Source organism: Triticum urartu, unplaced genomic scaffold, assembly GCF_003073215.2.
Source record: "Triticum urartu cultivar G1812 unplaced genomic scaffold, Tu2.1 TuUngrouped_contig_6858, whole genome shotgun sequence".
NCBI classification, from domain to species: Eukaryota; Viridiplantae; Streptophyta; class Magnoliopsida; order Poales; family Poaceae; genus Triticum; species Triticum urartu.
The window spans coordinates 4,728-12,277 of NW_024117652.1; the positions used below are offsets into that span (position 1 = coordinate 4,728).

Below are 7,550 nucleotides of genomic sequence, written 5' to 3' on the forward strand. Positions count from 1 at the left end.
TTGTACTTGCTCTCTCATTCCTGGATGTTAGTAAGCTTTCGAGAACTTGTAATGCAACAACAAACCTATAACTTTTTTCCGAGCTAGAGAACGAAGCGTTACCTTTTCATTACAAAGAATAAGTACTATGTACAAAACAAACGTAAATATTTCTTGGAGAATTCTTGAACTGGAACATGGAATATGTCAAAGTGCAACATTATTTTTGGTAGATATGCACAACAATTTTTGTTGTTAGATTTGAATACTTATACATTTGTGTCTAATACATTTCTTCTAGATGGGCGTGCCACAGAGTAGTATTTCACCTGCAATGCATGTACTAAGATGCACTAGTAGCTTAAGCTTTGTAAGATGATAACTGCATTGCTGCTACTGAAGCTTCATAAACACGAGCACCAAAATCCTAGAGAGAAAATAAAAGTGACACCAGATAAGAACCACATGCTCCCCAAAGGTGCAATAAATAATTGGTAGCCATTGTATAACACAACATTATTACAGTGTCAAAAAATAAATAAAAGTGTGCCTACATCTGTACACAGCCAAACAATGCTACAAGAAGTGGATGGAGTAGCATAGAGCAAGCATGATACTACTGCCTATAGTCATTGCAAAGTCTGAACAAAGAAAATCAGGCGAAACAACGATTGCCATGGTTTTGACCTGGCCTTTGGATGAGAACCGAAAATAGAGCCAACCACTGGGATTGAGAGACATGGGGAACTAGCTGCATGCTTCCTTGTTAGGAGAACCTTTTCTTTTGCTATCAAATTTATTGTTAGCTAAACTACATACCAGTTAGCTCCCATAGGACCAAGGCAGCGGATCAACAAGCAGAGTTGTGTGGCTATGAGAAGTTGCCATGTGGTAAATAGGTGACCTAACACATGTGCTGGTATCTTATGCAGCACCAAGAATATGATTAGCCGAGATACACTGTCAGACTTCATACTTGCCCATGTTCCTTGATTTAGGATGGATGAATGTTGTCGTGCTGGGTCGAATTGATCATAAACACTTCAAAATTTTGTAACAACCTCATATGGGTATTATTCTCAGAAGTTACGGAAGAAACACGGTAAGAAATCTGTATTTATGCTTTGTTTTGAACTTCAGTACAACCAACTTCCCAGCTTTGTTGGTGTTATTAACGTTTGTGTTGAGTTGCGTACTCGAAAAAAATACCTTATATGCAATTTGTAACATGTAAATGTTGCAATATGGTTCAATACTTTGGCATGCTTATGCTACACTGCCCCAACTTGCCAATCCAATATGGCATTCCCGTTTCGCCCATTGGAAAAGGGAAAAAAACTGGGTGGGTTATTGTCAATTGTCGAAGTCAAGGGAAGCTAAGGAGATATTGAATCATTTGATCAACAGTTTGAAAGTTGTCATTATGCTCAACTTACTATGATAAGGAATCGGTTGCTGCATTTCCATTCAGGATTGGCAACGTAACAATTTTACTTGCTACTTCTACCAGAAAAGGCTCTCGCCCCGGTTTACAGATAAAGCAATGAACATCATACAACCCAACACATATAATACGACACCCCAACACATGCACTCAAGACAGGATACAAGGTTACCTCTTGAAGTCTCCGGAGCCCTCAACCGTGAACACGTCAACACAAAGAGACGATACCGCTCATGATGAACCGTGTACTCCAAGGAAAAATCACTGCCCTATCCAGGGATCAGGGTTCCCCTCGGAGAAATATGGAGGACAAAGAAGAACCGTAGAAATGCCTTCAAGAACGAGACGACACCCATAGGTGTCACCACTGTCGGCCTGGCAAATCCAGAACAGGTTTTCATCCCAGCAATAAGTCTCCGCCTCTGAGACGTAGTACAATCAGTCATGAGGACGCCTGCTGCACCACCGCCAACAAACATCTCACACTGGACGCCATTTAGTACTCATTATGTGTTAAGTACAATTAACTAGTGTTGGTTTTCCCTAGTAGTGTTTGGTCATGCGCGTCCATATCAGCCTACGTGGCTCCAGGAGGACGCAAAGCTCTGTTGTTTGTTGACACCATGAGACATGTCGACATCTCGATTTCCATGGCACAGACAGCGGCGGAGAAAATCTTGATGGCTGAGATCGAAAGACCAGTAAGGTGGAGGGGGCCTTGTAGGTGATGGAGTCAGCCAGACGTTTGATAAATTTCAATGGCAGCAATATCAAGTGGGGGCAGTAGCACAAGAGGATTTCATTTTTGGAGGTGCTCCTCAGGTGTCGAGTCGCGACTTTCAGGGTAAAAACCTAAGGTCTGGCCTTCATTGGTTGTGCCTGGCAATTGCCTTGCTGAAGGTATTGTTGTGACAGATCGGTCTTTCTTGAGGGTGAAAACCTATGATCTTGGATCGGGCGACGACAGCACTTGTGCACTGTTTCCTTCTTAAAGGCGTCGCGATTGGAGGCCTTTTATGTTTTCCGGGTGCTGTCTTTTGGTGGTGGTTGTGTGCTGATGCTGAGAGGAGTTGATCACTTTGGCGAGGCCATTTTTCCCATTTTTTTCTTTTTTTTTCGGGCTGTGTGCATCCTAGATATCTTTGTGACTTCTTGTTCGTGCAGATGCTAGGTGTAATTGGTATCTTTGCGATATTAATATATTTCCTTTTTCCTTTTTAAAATGTCTGCTATATAGTACTTTGCAATAGGGGGAATATTTTTAGCCTGGCAATATGGTGTCTGTAAGCTCATTTATGTATCAATCATTTGAGAAGCACTGTATTTCAGATGTGTACAATGTATTCACGAAAAGGAAAACATGAGTTGTTAGTCCCCCGGATCCGCCACCTCCATCAGAGCCAGCTGCTGCTCCTCTCCCACCACCTCCTCCTCCTTCTGCTCCTCCTCCTCCTCCTCCGGCTCCGATGAGTCCAAAGGCAGCCCGACAGCGACGAGGGCGGCGCGCACAATGCGCCCCGTCAGGATCTCTTGCTCAATCTCGTACCGGTGCTCCGACGTGAGCATGGTGTAGGTGGTTATCTTCTTTCGGACCATCGCGAAGCCGGAGAGCGTGGGAAGAGCCAGAGCGGGAGAGAGGAGGCGAACAGACTCGGGCTGGCGACACGGAGTGGGAGGAGGTGGATGGGCTAGGGTTGGGGACGCTGACAGGCTTAAATAGCTGAATTTGGCCCCAGACGGTGAGCCGGACCGGCGCCACACGGCGTTCACCCCCCCCCCCCCCCACGAAGGAGACCTCTGTTGAACCACCGGGTTTCCGGGCGATTCCGCGTAGGACCCCAACGTCAGTCCGACATGGCAAACGCGCCCGGGCACCCCACATCCACCCCATATTTGGGCTGGATATGAGGGGCGCCAGTTAGCTCGGGCGTTTGAGGTGCCCGCGTGGGTCAAAATTTAATGACTGGTTAGTGACCTGGTGGCACGCTCAGGCGTGTGAGGCCGATTTATGGTGCCCTGCTGTAGATGCTCTAACCTGCTATATGTGTTGGGTATTGGATTTTGTACAGTAGTCCAACAAATAATCACCCTCTCTTTCGAATGAGCTCAGTGTAGATGGCCATGCAAATAATAGTACGTACTAGTAGCCTAGGCTTTATAACCTCGGTGTGACTCTAGTAGACATAACTATAGTTTCTGAACACTATATCTCCATCAGTACAAGCATCAGAAATACAACCGTAATAACTTTACAAGACACGTTATAAATTGTGGCCATGTGCTCTACCTTGGCCATTCATTGAAAATCGTTAATTTTTATTTGGTAGGACATTGTACATATGCATCTAACCAAACCAGGTTATAAAAGGTGGCATAGAGCAAACTTGATGCTACCACCAATTGATTTTGTATGTAAGGAGAAAAGAGAACGGAAGAGGTAGGAAGGGCGGCGGAAAGTTTGCTACCATGTTGGACATTCGGATAGGGACATTCTAGCAAGTCATGAGCTTGTGAGACTTGGGGAACATAAGGTTCACGTCAATTTAGTGAAGGACCTACCATAGGGGCAAGCAGAGGCGGTCATCCTGGCTCTGCTGTAGCAGGGCACCACTCTCAGTATCTAGCCTTCAACACATCTCCATGGAGATCTAGGTCACTAAATGGTCGAAGTTTGCTCCATCAAAACCAATGTCAGGACCTTTTTGGTTGTTTCTTCCGAGCACAATGAAATATTTCATTTTTTCCCACCGTCTCGGTGTTAAACGTGTACGTCAAGTTGTATAGTTAGGATTAGATTGAGTTTGTTGTGCGAGTCATTCTTATCCAATCCCAGCACACGTTGTAATTCTAACTACCTGTATCTATCCTGTACCATGTACGTGAAAATAAATAGAGAAGAGGCCGGAGGTAATCACCACGGCAAAACAATCTGCTTAACTTGGTATACAGAGCCAAAGATCCAATCTCCTTTCTTCCACCATGACAGGCACCACCCCTGCTTCCCCCTCCGGCACCGCTGGCGCCCTCACCACCCTCAACGCCGGCACCCTGTCCGTCGGCTCCTCCACTTCCGCTCCGATCTCAGTCACCTCGCTCGGTAGCCTGATCACTCTGTGCCTTACACGCGAGAACTTCTTGCTATGGAAGACCCAAGCCGTCCCCGCCCTTACTGCAAACGGCCTGTTCGGCTATGTTGCCGGCACCAACGCAGCCCCGCCGCACACCATCAAGGAAGGAACTGGTGATGCAGCCGTCGATGTGGCCAATCCAGAGTTTCTTCGCTGGTACCAGCAGGACCATCTTGTCATGATCGCCCTCCTCGGGTCCATGACCGAGGACATCCTCGGCCAGATGACCCAGCTGACAACCTCTGCCGCCGTTTGGACTGCACTGCACGACATGTTCGCTTCGCAGAATCGCGCCCGCATCATGCAGCTCAGGTATCAGCTTTCCAACCTGAAGAAGAAGGACCTCTCTGCCTCCGACTACTACCGCAAGATGAAGGGGTTCGCTGATGCAATGGCTTCCATCGGCAAGCCCCTCACTGACGATGAAGTGCTCGGCTACATGCTCGCCGGGCTGGGCTCCGAGTTCGAGCCCCTCATCGCGTCGATCACGGCGCGGGATGATCCAGTAAGTCTCAACAGTTTCTATGCGTACCTCCTTAGCGCTGAACTTCGCCTAGAGCAGCAGAACTCGTCAGGTGGAATCCATCCTTCCGCCAACGCTGCTGCTCGTGGCAATGACCGCGGCGGCAATGGTGCACGCGGTGGACATGGCGGATTCACTGCCGCAATCGCTTCAACCATGCCTTCCAGCCGGAGGACAACAAGGAGCGTTCCGGCAACTCGGCCAACACTGGCTCATACTACGTCGATCCTCACTGGTATGCGGACACCGGTGCGACGGACCATCTGACAAGCGACCTCGATCGTCTCTCGTTCCAGGAGCGTTACGGCGGCAAGGACCAGGTTCACGTCGCCAACGGTGCAGGTCTGCATATTTCTCATGTTGGTCATTCAACTATTTCCGGCTCATCTAGACCTCTATACTTACGTAATGTTTTGCACGTCCCACATGTTAGCAAACACCTTCTTTCCGTAAACAAGCTTGTTTCTGATAATGATGCCTTTGCCGAATTCCATCCTAAATTTTTTTATTTGAAGGACCGAGCAACGAAGAGGGTTCTTCTGCAAGGTAGATGACATGGAGGTCTCTACCCGGTGCCAAGCCTCAAGTCCACTTCCTTTGTGTCCAGTCATCGTGCTCTCTCTGGTGTCAAGCTCTCCATCGAACATTGGCATCGAAGATTAGGTCATCCGTCCAAAGACGTCGTTGAGTCTGTTCTTAGATCAAATAAATTTGCTTGTGCACCTTCCGAGTCTAGTGTTTGTGACGCATGTCAACGTGCGAAAGTTCATCAATTACCTTTTCGAGATTCAACTCATGTAACTCATACTCCTCTTGAACTTATTCATTCCGATGTATGGGGGCCTGCCATTACCTCTGTCGGCGGGTTTAAGTATTATGTGAGTTTTTTAGATGATTTCAGCCGGTTCACCTGGATTTTTTTGCTCAAACGCAAATCTGATGTAGAACAAGCATTCTAGAATTTCCAGAAACATGTCGAGCGTATGCTTAACACCAAAATTCGATCTGTTCAATCCGACTGGGGTGGTGAATACCACCTCTTATCTCGGTATTTTCAGCGTGAGGGTATACACCATCATGTCTCTTGCCCACACACGTCCCAACAAAATGGGATTGCCGAACGCAAGCATCGGCACATTGTCGAGACGGGCATTGCCTTGCTCGCCCACTCCTCACTTCCTGTGCGCTTTTGGGACGAAGCATTTCTCACCGCGTGTTACCTTATTAATCGCATGCCTACTCGAGTTCTCCAAAATGCTACACCCATCAGCTGTCTTTTAAATGAGCGCCCAGACTATACTTTTCTTTGCGCATTTGGATGTGCCTGTTGGCCTAATTTGCGCCCTTATAACAATAGAAAACTTGAGTTCCGATCTAGGCAGTGTGTTTTCCTTGGCTATAGCTCAATGCACAAAGGCTATAAATGTTTGGATCGGTCGAGTGGGCGCATCTACATCTCACGTGATGTTGTGTTCGATGAGAACGTATATCCTTTTGCTACATCCAGTTCGGCTCCACTTTTACCTACGCCATCATCTTCACTGTTTCCTGTTTCTGAGCCTGCTGTTGTTGATGATCGCATGAGAAAATATGATTTGATTTTTCCCTGTTGGCTAACCCTGCCTCGAGCAGCTATGAGACCTGTGCAGATCGGACGCCACCCAGCAGCTCCTCAACACTGACGTCGCCATGCACGTCCGCGCCTCACCATGCAGATGAGCCTCCCTTGCCTGGCCCCGGTAGCCCGGCATCTTCGTCACCTGCATCCCCGCGTCCACGCCTGGGCAGGGCTCCCGCGACGGTCCGCTCGCCTCCTCTGTGAGGGACCCCTCCGCACGCTCGCCTGGAGCGAGCTCTCCTGCGTGCTCGTCTCCGCCGAGTCCCCACGCGAGCTTGCCTACCCGTCCGCTGGACTTGGACACTCCGGACGACCGCCGAGTCCCCACGCGAGCTTGCCTACCTGTCCGCTGGACTTGGACGCTCCGGCAGCGACGCCGTCTCCAGCCGCGTCGTCTCCGGTTGCAGCTGTTCCTGATGCTACGACACATCCGATGAAGACCCGGCTCCGTGACAACATTGTCAAGACACTGGTCCCGTCCGACGGCACCGTGAGATATGATCCTCGGCGTCGCGCCTTTCATGCTGAGCCGCGCACATATCGTGATGCCCTCGCCGACTCTCATTGGCGTCAGGCAATGGATGCTGAGTTCGATGCTCTCCAGCAGAATCACACCTGGACTCTCGTTCCTTGGCCGCCAGGGCAGAACATCATCAGCTATAAGTGGGTTTTTAAGGTCAAGCACAAGTCGAATGGCTCGCTGGATAAATTCAAGGCTCGGCTCGTCGCTCGTGGATTCACACAGCAGCATGGTATTGACTATTCTGAGACTTTCTCCCCTGTTGTTAAGCCTGCTACGGTTCGTCTTGTGCTCTCCCTTGCCATCTCTAGAGGCTGGCATCTTCGTCAAGTTGACAT

General features: G+C 48.7%; 1 pseudogene; it reads left to right on the top strand.

Moving 5' to 3' along the window:
- The first annotated feature begins 4,960 nt into the window (after positions 1-4,960).
- LOC125531177 lies at positions 4,961-5,099 on the top strand (annotated as a pseudogene).
- Positions 5,100-7,550: the final 2,451 nt, after the last annotated feature.